At 37.8% G+C, this 13016-nt stretch overlaps 1 long non-coding RNA gene across 2 annotated transcripts in view; it reads left to right on the top strand.

The window, feature by feature from the left end:
• The window catches only part of LOC144614871 (uncharacterized), a 32313-nt gene extending 21637 nt beyond the window's left edge, over positions 1-10676 (top strand). For both annotated transcript variants that reach the window (XR_013553119.2, XR_013553118.2), the window contains one exon: positions 9617-10676. This is a non-coding gene — a long non-coding RNA (uncharacterized LOC144614871). The remainder of the gene's footprint in view (positions 1-9616) is intronic.
• Positions 10677-13016: the final 2340 nt, after the last annotated feature.

Here is a 13016-nt window from a genome sequence, read left to right on the forward strand (position 1 = left end):
AACACAGTGCTGGTAGTGTCAGTTTTAGAAAGGAGATCTAATGCAGAGTATAGTGAAGATGCACAGCAATATTGTATTCTAATCGTGAACTTGGCAAGAGACTAGATCTTAACAATTTCTACCACAAAACAAAAGGATGATTACATGACATGATAGAGGCACTATCACTACAATGGCGATCATGTCACAATGCGTCGTGTATCAAATCAAAATGCTAGACACCTTAAATTTACACAGAGTTATAGGTCAAATGTATTTTAATAAAACAATAGGTAGGGGGGAGTCACTCAAACCTTATCCCATCATCGCTCTCCAATACACCAGGCTGAGATCCAAGGTAGCCACCATTTTTACCCTAACCAACATATTCTGTGTGTCTTCTTTTCTACTTTCTGATACGTAGAGAATCCCAGTTTCTCTAGCAGTGGCTTACATTCTGTCAGTAACCCCCATTGTCTACAGAACGTGGTTCAGACCTTAGAAATCCTTTCACTACCAGGCTTCTTCGCCTCATTTTAGCCTCAGGTCCATGACACTTTGCTTAATTGAACTAATTTATTTCTCAATGAACGCGAAGACCTTTCCCCAACTGTCCCTTTACTTGAGCATCACAGTGAGGTGGTCCTATTCCCTTTATCTTGGAAGTTTCCTCTGTCTTTTATGTCCGTGTAAAGTGCACATAGTTTCAAATCCGATGAACTTTTCACTTTGAATTATTTTCCAATTTCATCCTCTGAAAAGATTGCTATTTACTTTTCCCTTCTATCCTCCTAGAGCATGTGGTCTATATGATTTTATTTGTGTTTTCTTTATATTTAAGTGTGATTTTCACTTACTAGGAATATGCATTTTGAGGTCCATGATGAAAATTTCTGACATATGGTATGTAATGAAGAACTGCTATATTAATAAATAGAGAAATTGTTCTAATTTTATTTTTTAAGATTTATTTATTTATTTATTTTGAGAGAAAGTACAAGCAGGGGACGGGCAGAGAAAGCGGGGGAGAGAGAGAGAGAGAGAGAGAGAGAGAGAGAGAGAGAATCCCAAGCAGGCTGTGCACCGGCAGCACAGAACCCGATGCAGGGCTCGAACTCATGAACCAGGAGATCATGACCTGAGCTGAAACCAAGAGTTGGAAGCTTAAGTGACTGAGCCACCCAGGTGTCCCAAGAAATAGTTTTTATATTTATTTATTTATTTTTAATGTTTATTTGTTTGAGAGAGAGAGAATGGGCACAAGTGGGGGAGAGGGGCAGAGAGAGAAAGAGGGAGACAGAGGATCTGAAACAGTCTCCTGGCTCTGTGCTGACAGCAGAGAACCACATGTGGGGCTCAAACCCATGAACCATGAGATCATGAGCCGAAGTCAGACACTTAATTGGCTGAGCCACCCAGCCACCCCATTTTTCTTTTTAAATCTTACCTCATTACTCAAAGGAAGTTCTACATTATGGCTAATAAAAATACATTGAATACTTACTCTATTCACAATTCTAGGCTGGTCATAAGACAAATTATAAAGAAGAACACTTTTCCAGCATTTATTCTCTTTAAGTTAAAAATCTCTTAGGGCAGCTGGGTGGGTCAGTTGTTTGGCGTCTTGATTTCCGCTCAGGTCCTGATCCCAGGGTCATGGAATCAAGCTGCACATCAGACTCTCCCTCTGCCCCTCTCTCTTTGCCCCTCTCCCCTGCTCATGCTCTCTCTGTCTCTCTCTAAAATGATATAAAATAAAATAAAAAATCTCTTCAGGCCCTTCTCATCTAACTAAACTTTGGGTTCCTCCAACCACCTAGAATTCTCTAAATTTTTCGAAGCTCCAACCTAGCACTCTCAGAAAAAGTCTCATTTTTTAGACTCAACTTTTCCCTGAAACCCAGAAAACCAAAACAGTTACCTTAGACTTCACACATAGAAGATAAAGGTGTCAGCCTTTTTCCTGGAGCTACAAAGGACAACTGGGGACTTGTCTAGTAAGAAGAGAGGAAGTCTTTCCAGTGACTGGTCAAAAGTGCTTGGGGGTCTTTCTAATGAGAAGAAAACAACTTCCCCTTGCCTATCTCCTAAAGACAACTGAGCAAATCAAAAAAGATAAATCTTCCCTCTATTTACAACAACACATTGCCTTTTTATGTTAATTCTTTTGTTCATGTAAAAAAATACGGTTAGGTTAAAAAATAGTAAAATATGTTAGAGTTGTTTTTTATTTTGATTACATTTGAACAAAAAATTTCCAATTATATGAATAGAAAAACTGATGTCCTGGACACTGCAACTTCCTAGCAATGAATATATAGAAAGAGGTTTTCTTCCATTCAAAACTACTAGGTTAGAGGCCCATGTTTAATTTGGAGCAAAAGTTCAATTTATTCTAAGAGGCTCAAATAGAGTACATGCCGACTCTTCTCCACATTTGTATCCAGTAGAAAGTAAGCAGTGGCTCTTCTGTAAATTCTCCTTCAAATTCTTTGTAGATCAATAAAGATCCAAGTAAAGCTAATTTAGAAAAGCCTTGCCTGGCATTGGAGTTACGCTGCAGGAAAGGGTAAAAATGACTTATAAAAAAGAAAGAAAGAAAATGAAATTGTGTTCTCTAAACGAAAAGTGGTGTATATAGAGTCTGTATAATCTGTTAAAAATATGAGTAATAGGATCAGGAAAGAACTAAATTCCAGATGCCAGTTGAACAACTCCAAGCTGGGAGAACTTGGAACTTTGTTTTGTCATTCGTGAAGCAGGGATAGTGGTGGTGCATTCTGAATTAACCTTCTGGACAGAAAGCAGACCATCAGTGAGATCATCACTCCCACCCAGATAATAAGAACAAGATAGATACACTATAACATCATAGTTTTTAAAGAAAGCATTCAAGGGGTGAGGAAGCAAAGAAACCTGAATGAACTAAATTCCAGAAAGTGATGAGCCTCTCCCAGGAGAGAAGAAACCTGATAGCTTTCATCCCATGTAGCATGGTCAAAGGGAACCACCAGAGACAGTCAAACTTCTAACAGTGTTTCATAGCTTCATACAGGCTACCTGCTCAGGTTAACATTCCAAGGATCACTGGTCACAGAGCAAGCCTTTACCTCCCTGCCAAACCTTCCCCGCATGCTTCATCCAGTATAAGGGAGAGATGCCCAAGGCTGTGAGGAGGGCGTGGGAGCTGAAAGAGAACCCCTGCTCTCCACGCAAGGCAGACTGCTAGCAAAACTTTACAATGATAATACAAAGACATAAAATCAGCTTCATATCCCTCTTGAGCATAGAAGGAAAATCTTTAAGAAAATTAACAAATTAAATCCAACAGTGTGTAAAAATTTAACTCCAAATAGAGTTTATCTTAGGAATGCAAAAGTTACTTTAACATGTGAAAACAGCCGGTTGTATTTGTTAACGTATGCCATGATGTTAATGTGACATATTAATAAATAACAGTAATAGGTATTGATGTTAACAGAATAAAGGATATAAATCATACTAATATCACAAAATATGCATTAAAAATTAGTTCTAGTATCTACTGAAGGTTTTTAAAAATCTCTCAGACCAATAAGAATAGAAGGGAACTTCTTCAGTCATCTATGAAAAACCTATAGGTAACATTATACTTAGCAGTCATAATATTTTAGCAGTATGTATACAATATATATTATCAATATACAAAATAATTGTGTTTCAATATGTTCGTAACAAACAATTGGAAAATAAAATATAATAATACATATAATTTACAATGCAATTTCAAAAAATATCTACACTGAAAACTAGGAAGCAATGTTGAGAAGTTGAGTAAGACATAAATACAACATATTCATGCTCATGTATTAGAGAACACTACTGTTAAAATATCCATTCTTTTCTAAAGTTGTCTATAGATTCAACACAATCAAAATGTCAGCATGCTGTTTGTAGAAATAGACAAGTTGATTTTAAAATTTATATGGAAATTCAAAGGATTTAGAATCACCAAAACGAGAACAGAGTCGGAGAACTTACACTGCCAACTGATGTCAAGAGTTACTATAATACTATAGTAATCAACATGGTCTGGGATTGTCAAGATATGAACAAATATAAATCAATGAAATAGAATAGAAAATCTATAAAGAGATCTACACATATAACATCAGTATTTGAGAAAGGCAGCAAACAAGTCCGTAACAAAGTAATGTATTTTTAACAAATAGAGTTGAAATAAATCGCTTTCCCAATATGAAAAAATAAAACCCTACCTTATTCAATATGCAAAAAGCAATTCAACTTAGACCATGAACCTAATCATAAATACAAGAACCAAAAAGCCTCTAGAAAGTATGTAGGAAAAGATCTTCATAAACTTGAAGCTGGACAAAGAATATTTTAAACAAGACTGTAGAAACACTAACCACATGCACATAAAAAGACAAGTTGGACTTTACCAAAAATTTTAAATTTCTTTTTATCAAAAGATACCATAGGGAAAATGGACAGGCAAATAAAAAGAATGAAATCGTGTCATTTGTGACAACACACATGTATGTAGAGGATATTATGTCAAGTGAAATAAGCCAGAGAAAGACAAATGCCATAGGATTTTACTTACATCTGGAATTAAAAAACAAAACAAAACAAAATAACGGGGCGCCTGGGTGGCTCAGTCGGTTAAGCGTCCGACTTCGGCTCAGGTCACGATCTCACAGTCTGTGAGTTCGAGCCCCGCGTCAGGCTCTGGGCTGATGGCTCAGAGCCTGGAGCCTGCTTCCGATTCTGTGTCTCCCTCTCTCTCTGCCCCTCCCCGATTCATGCTCTGTCTCTCTCTGTCTCAAAAATAAATAAAAAACGTTAAAAAAAATTAAAAAAAAAAAACAAAATAACAAGCAAAACAAAACAATAGCAGACTCATAAATACAGAAAACAAACTGGTGGTTACCAGGATGGAGGGGTGGTAGGAGGGATGGGTGAAATAGGTAAAGAGGATTAAGAGGTATAAACTTCCAGTTATAATATAAATACCTCACAAATATATAAAATACATCATTGGGAATATAGTCAATAATGCAATTACTTTGTATGGTAACCTATGGTAACTAGACTTATTGTAGTGATCATTTTGTAATGTACATAAATGTCAAATCATTATGTCATATACCTGAAACTAACATAATATTGAATGTCAGCTAAACTTCAATTTTAAAAATAATAAAATTGGGGTGCCTGGGTGGCTCAGTTGGTTAGGCGTCTGACTCTTGGTTTCGGCTCAGGTCATGACCTCACGGTTCATGGGATTGAGCCCCATGTCAGGCTCTGTGCTGACAGCATGAAGGCTACTTGGGATTCTCTCTCTCCCTCTTCTCTCACTCTCCCCTGCTTGTGCACTCTTGCTCTCTCTCGCAAAACAAATAGACATTAAAAAAAAAAAAAAAACACCACTTAAAAAATATGAAGAAGAAAATGAACAGGCAAACCATAGTTTAGAGAAAAAAATATTTACAACGTATATCTGACAAAGGGTACAAATAAAGGGCACATAAAGAACTCTTTCGAATCAGTAATTAAAAACAAAAACCTAGGCAAAATCATTAAACTCTTACTTTCAAAGAAAGATAAAAAAAAAAGGCAACTAGACCCTGAAATAGTGCTCAACATCATTAGTCATTGGGGAATGAAAAGTGAAGCTTCAGGGAGGTACCATTCCACATCCTATAGAATGACTAAAACCAAATCATAATATCAAATTTGGTGAGAATATGAAACAACCAGAAGTCTCACATGTTGTCATTGGTAGAAATGGAAAATGAAAAAATGTCATCTTCTTACAAGGTTAAACATGACCAGAAGTCCCAATCCTAGGTGTTTACTGAAGAGACAGGAAAACGTATATCTAAAGAAATCCTTGTTTGGGAATTTTCAAAGGACATTTATTCATAATAGCCAAAAGTGGAAAGAATTCAAATGTTCATCAATATGAGACAGGAAAAATAAAGTACGGTATATTAATACAGTGGAATATAACTAATCAATTTTTAAAAAATCAGACACGCTCCAACATGGAAAAATTTCAGAAAGATGTTATGTTGCATGAAAGAAACCCTACACAAAAGAGCAGAGAAAACATGTTTATAATTAAATAAGGTTCAAGAACATCTAAAGTACAGTAGTGCCCCTTATCTACAGTTTCACTCCCCACGGTTTTAGTTACCCACGGTCAACCACGGTCTGAAGCAGATGATTGTCCTTCTGACATACAGTCAGAGGTCCGTAGTAGCCTAATGCTGTCACAGTACCTACATCACTCACCTCACGTTGTCTCATCAAGTAGGCATTTTATCATCTTGTAATCTCACAAGAAGGATACAGCACAAGATACTTTGAGAGAGACCACATTCAGATAACTTTTATCAGAGTACATTGCTATTATTGTCCCATTTTATTATTATTTGTTATTAATCTCTTACTGTACCTAACTTATAAATTAAACTTTATCATAGGGGAGCACCTGGGTAGCTCAGTTGGTTAGGTGACTGACTTCTACTCAGGTCATGATCTCACAGCTTGTGAGTTCGAGCCCCTTGTCGGGCTCTGTGCTGACAGGTCAGAGCCTGGAGCCTACTTCAGATTCTGTTCTCCCCCTCTCTCTACCTCTCCCCTGCTCATTCTCTGTGTCTCTCTGTCTCTCAATAATAATAAACGTTAAATTAAAAAAAAATAAAGTTTATCATAGGTATGTATGCACAGGAAAAACATAATATATATAGGATTCAATACAACTTGTGGTTTCAGGCAACCACTGAGGCACCTTGGAAGATATCCCCTGTGGATAAGGGATGATGACTGCAACAGAAATTAAAAATAGTTCCCTGGAGCGTCTGGGTGGCTCTCTTGGCTGAGGGTCCAACTCTTGGCTTCAGCTCAGGTCATGATCCAGTTCCTGGGATAGAGACCCACGCTGGGCTCCACACTGCTGAGCGTGGAGTCTGCTTGGGATTCTTTCTCTCTCTCTCTCTCTCTCTCTCTCTCTCTCTCTCTCTCTCTCTTTCTTTCTCTCCCCCCCCCCCTCTTTCCCCTTCTCCCCTGCTCGCACACACTCTATCTAAAATAAGATAAATAAAATAAAAAATAGTTCTCCTGGGATTTTGAGGGGTGAAAACTGATAGCTAAGTGGTACATGGCAACTTTCTGGAATAATGGGAATATTCTACATATCGTTTGAGATGATGATTATGATTATATGCAACTGCCAAAATATATTGAATAGCAACAAATCCATAAGGTAATTATGTATAAATATCTGAACTTAAAAAGTAATGTATGTACAATATATAAAGAAAAATAGTATCTATTTCATTGATCTTTATATAAAGTTCTTAACACAGCTCTAGATACATAAGTCAGAGCTTAGCACAGTGGCTGACAAAATAACCAAAATATTTTATTTTGATGTTATCTTAAAAATGGTGCCTCATTCAAGGAAGTAGGCTTGTATAGGTAATTAAAAAAAAAAAAAAAAAAAACTAAATGGAGGGACAGAGTCACAGATGCAATCCTTCCTAGCATCTACCATCCACATTCTCCTAAAACAGAGATCATTACCCCTGTCTTGTGCATAACATCTTGGGAAGTAGAAATAAGAATTCAAAGTAAGTGTATTATGAACATTTCAAAGGCCTAGAGAAACATTTGGAATCATTAAGATTAACAACCACCAACCTGGCATCAGTGAAGCAACTGTGATTTTGTTCCTGTCCATGTTGCACCAGTTGTGAAAATTCTGAAGAAGTAGGTCAAAGCATCCTCTTTCAAAGATACAACTGAGCTTGAGATCCAACTTGACACACTTTGTCTGGGAATGGATGTCCTCCACTTGTTTCTGGAATGAGCAAGGCAAGTTGCTGAGGGAAATATAAGTTCCCAGTTGGCCTTGCAACAGCGAGATTCAGTCTCAACCGGAGAGAGAAGCTGGAGGAGCAAACAGATGCATCAGGATTTCTGATTGTTGAAGGTGAAGACCCTCCACTGAGGACACGTAAGGAAATTACTTTTTTTTTGTTGTGAACTTGCCCCCTTCCATTGTTATCTCATTCCTTATCCTCAGTGAGTGTTAGAGCCCTGAAATGTTCATCTTTTATGGTTTGGGTCATTTGTGCCTTGCACAAATATATAATATAGATTAAATTCCTTTGCTTTATTTTTCTTCAGTCAAGAAAAAAATAATACCTTTGTATATTTTCAACTTAAGACACTTTATCCAAATTTACCTGAAGGTTTCATTCGACTATTATTGATTTAATACAATTCTGAAATATATAAATATATAAAGATCCTTAGAATAATGCTGAGAAGCAGTATTATAGACATCATCACAAAACTCTGTTCTCTAACAGAGCTTTTCACAAAGAATGTTCTGGAAAAACAAAGCAAAAAACAGTTCTGTAGAAAGTTCTGTGGGAATACAAGTTAGGGACATGCTGCACTCCTCAACCTCTCTATTCATAAGGAAGGTGTGTACAAATACGACGTACATGTCCTTTAACAAAGGACTTTGGGGGTGCCTGGGTGGCTCAGTCAGTTAAGTGTCCAACTCTTGGTTTTGGCTCAGGTCATGATCTCACAGTTTATGACTTAGAGCCCCATGTCAGGCTCCACACTAAGGTATGGAGCTTGCTGGGGATTCTCTCTCTTTCTCTCTCTCTCTGCCCCTCCCCTCCCCTCCTCTCTCTCTCTCTCTCTCTCTCTCTCTCTCTCTCTCTCAAAATAAATAAATAAACATTAAAAAAAGGACTTCAGATAATTTGAACATGGAAATTTTTTCTAATAAAGCATTCATTAAATACTGGATAAATACTGAATCATTTCACTTGGACCTGGATCTGTGATACTTTGTGCAACTCTGTGAGTAATGATCCTGAAGCTTCCGTATAAAGAGAAAACTTGGAAGTGGGTTCAAAGTTTCATCACGACTTTGATTATTCATTTTGTAAAAACAACTAATTCATCATTTGGTGCTAACTTTCCTGGAGCTTATTTCCCAGGGCAGAAAGTAAAAAAGATCAAGCAAGGATAGATACAGAGGCAAACACTTGATAGCTCTCATTTGGGACTTGGAGGTATTTGGGCTTCGGTGAGTTACATCGTCAACAATGAAGTGAAGATTATGTTTGGAGACGGAAAGTAGCTTCCTGCATTTGAACACTCATTAGCTTTGGAGAAAGAAAATGTGGGTTTTCTCTGAGCTTTGTGTGACCTTGAGCAATAAAGTTTACTTTTTTTTTTTTTTAATCTGGATTCCCATGTGCAAAATACAGATGATAGAATCTGCCCTAGCAATTTAGGTCTGCAGTGGGGATAATATCCAAGGGAAAGGGTGCATTTAAATTTGTTTAGAAAAATCCAAAACACTGTCAAATGTGAAGTATGATTAAGATATAAATTTCAAAGGCAGAGAGGTTGGACATATTGTTGAGAAAGAAGGTCAGAGACGAGGAATGGCTGGCAATTTTCCCAGGAAGTATATAATTGCTGCTCCTTTTCTGTCACAGGCTTTCTCTTAACCCTTTGGGAGGGTGGCGGAGATGTTGGTTTAGAAGCTGACAAAATGGCCAACAGCTGAAAAATGCACTATTTCACTTCTTTTCAGGCTTAAAACAATCTGAGAAGTATCCCTAACCCTCTGGGATTACCAAGAAATTCAACAGAGAGAAACATAAGTGAATCACAAAGAAGTTCAAAGAATGTGAATTTCCAAGAAATTAAAAGAATTTATTAGTGAACCTTACCATTCACGTGCGTGAACTTGAAGACACTTTGCTATTTCCAACAAATGCATGTTATATTTCTGCACATATGTAACTTGGATATCAGCTCTCTGGCTATCTCAAATCTTTTACTATAATGAGGAGAACCTTTTTAGTAACATTTGAATTCAAAAACCCCAAAAGTTCACCCTAAACACACTGAGATCTGGAGAGCTTACATTTTTCCTCATCCTTTCTTACTCAAATTCCCGTCTTTATCTAAACCATTCATCTCTCTTCTAGGCCTTGCTCTTTAACCCCTAAATGCTACCTCTATGGAATGTGAGCCACAATTGAAAGTTTATGTGCAATACGAGAATTAAATTGAGTTACCTCATGGCAGATAAGTTTAAATGTTATATGTAGACATTGCAGCTTCAGACATTTCCCTGAAAATATTCACCTCCTTAGAAAATTTTCATGGGCTCTTTCTCTTCTCTGGGCCACTATGAACCCTGGCTCTTTTCTTCTCCCCAAAGGGTCCCCCAGAAAAGAGGCAAATGATTTATATTTTAGCATTAATGAGAATAACAATTTAATTTAAAATGAAGATTACAGGCAGGAAGAAAGTGCAGTTTAAGTATTAACTTGATTCTTCTCTCCCAAAAGATGGTAATGGGGAGATGAGAGCCTAAAGGAACATATGGTTGTCTTTGCCTTCCGAAGCTTATGCATGAGCTAAGAGTGTAAAGCCACTAAGGTAAAATCCTGGAGGAAATGGCCTTTTGCTAGCTGAAAAACTCTTTTTATTTGGTGGGGAGGGGAGTAAAGTTAGATCTTGATACGATTTTATATAGACAGGGAAGGACTGGATTTCTTTGTATAATAAGGTAGAAAAGGTGTCCTACTTTGTAAAGCTGAGTGCTGGGTAAATGTGTATTCACTTTATTATTCATAAATATGTCTATGCACATTATATTTTGATTTCTAAAACAATCCATTTAAAAAACTGAGCCATTTTCCCCAAACATAAATATATATAATATTTAAATTATATTTTTAAAATGTTGCTTAAATATATATTTAAATAAATATAAATATAAATATATATTTTTGTTGATTCAGAAAGAAACAGCAGAAAAGCTTCACATCTTAGTGGACCCTTGCCTGCATTCAGGAGTGAAAAAGGTTGAGTTCTAGTACAGACTCATAAGATAAGAAATTGTGACCTTGAGAAAGGCATTTCTCTGAAATTTATCTGTGAAACAGGGATTATATTTTCAAACTGGGAGGGTTCACCAAACTCAGATTCTTATTTTATAGATAAAGAAATTGAAGTCAAGATTGATTAAATAACTTGATTGAGGACAAGGGTGTTCTGATCACAAAGCCTCAGGTGGAGCCCGGGGCCCAAGCTTCCAATGGTCTAGCCACTGAACAGACTTAACAGAAGCACCTGTGGGGTCTACCTATCAGAGCTTTGTGGAATCCAAGGTGAATGAAATATAATTCAAGGATGATGGTTCCTTGGCTCTGAGGGCAGAGTTGTTACTTCTTGCTTAAGTGAAGAGTTGTTACTGTTGACCTAAGATGGGCTTGCATCCTGGATCTACTTGTTTCTTTTTCCTGACATTTTCCCCCTTCTATTTTTGGAATTAAATCAGTATTAACACAGGTTTGTTTCAGAGTTGAAGCTAGTCAGTCACCTTTCTCTGGTCAACAGTGCCATCTGGTGGACACATAAAAAATCTCTGCATTTGCTTAGAATCGACAGTTCTGGGATCCTGAAGGTCTTTCAAGCCTCAGGCAGGCAAGTCCAAGTTGCAATTTTAAACAATGTTAGAAAGACACAGTGCTTACCATGGTGTGGGAGTTCAAGAAACAGAAAGAGGATTATAAATTAAGCTTTAGTAATATCAACAGAGCTTTCAAGAAGCTAGAAATCACCCAAGGAAGTAATTTTTTAATGGACTGCACTGATCTTCCTGATAGCTCATGACTCCCTAAGATAGTATGTCCAATTTATGTCATAAATAATTTAAAAGCACATTTTATCCTTTCCTTCCCCCTTTACTCTTGTCACTACTGAAGCAGATAGCTAAAGAAGGGGCAACTTTGAGAAAATGAAAACATAACAAAACAGCAACAGCAACAACAGCAAAAAGAAATCCCTGTTAATGTGTAGTTTCAAGGTTCAAAAAGCCCAAATGCTTGTGGCAATAAAGAATATTCAGACACAAATGTGAAAGAATGATCCAGATCCAGGCAGGGAAAGCCTGGGTGGGCAGGCAGGGATGGGGCTGTCGGGAAATGTGGAAGGAGTAGAGGAGAAGAGGGTGATGAGCTTGTCAGGTTCACGGGTTCCACACTGTCACAACGTCCAGGGAGACAGGCTCAATCAGGAAGCAGCCTCCTCTTATGTCTCAGCAGATGCTGCTGCAGAGAGTTTTGTGGAGATTCTTTTGCACTCGCAATTAAGGAAGCAGATTTTTCCTGTACCAACAGAAACATGCGAGACCACACTCTTGAAAGGTCAGGGAAGCAGGGCCATAAGGACAGTGACCTTGGCAGTCTCAGTCATGGACTGATGACATCAAAGATGAGATTGTCCCTCCTTTCCACCTCCCTACCACAACGGTACTAAATAAACTGTGATGGTGACCTTTATGTGTCACCTTGGCTGGGTCACAGTACCTGGATAATTGCTTAAGCATTCTTCTAGACATTTCTGTGAAGGTGTGTTTTAGATGAAATTAACATTTAAGTCAGGAGACTTTGGGCAAAGCAGATTATCTTCCATAATGTGGGTGGGCCTCCTCCAAATCAGTTGAAGGCCTTAATAGAAAAAGACTAAAGTTCCCAGAAGAAAGGGAATACTGCCAACAGACTTCTTTCAGATGCAAACTAGACTGTGTCTTGGGTCTCCATCCTGCCAGCCTACTCTGCAGATTTTGAACTTGCACCTCCATGATCATGTGAGCCGATTTCCAAAAATAAACATCTATGTATAGAGATAGATACACATATATGTGTACACACACACACACACACACATCCTATTGTCCTATTAGTTCTGGGTTTTGTTTGTTTGTTTTTTGAGAGAGACCGTAAGTGGGGGACAGGGGCAGCGGGAGAGAGAGAGAGAGAGAGAGAGAGAGAGAGAGAGAGAATCTCAAGCAAGGTCCATGCACAGCACAGAGCTCGAATTGGGGCTCAATCCCACAACCCTAGGATCATGACCTGAACTGAAATCAAGAGTTGGACGGCCAACCGACTGAGCCACCCAGGCTCCCCTGGTTCCGT

Source organism: Panthera onca, chromosome F1 (assembly GCF_046562875.1).
Source record: "Panthera onca isolate mPanOnc1 chromosome F1, mPanOnc1 haplotype 2, whole genome shotgun sequence".
In the NCBI taxonomy this organism is placed as follows: Eukaryota; Metazoa; Chordata; class Mammalia; order Carnivora; family Felidae; genus Panthera; species Panthera onca.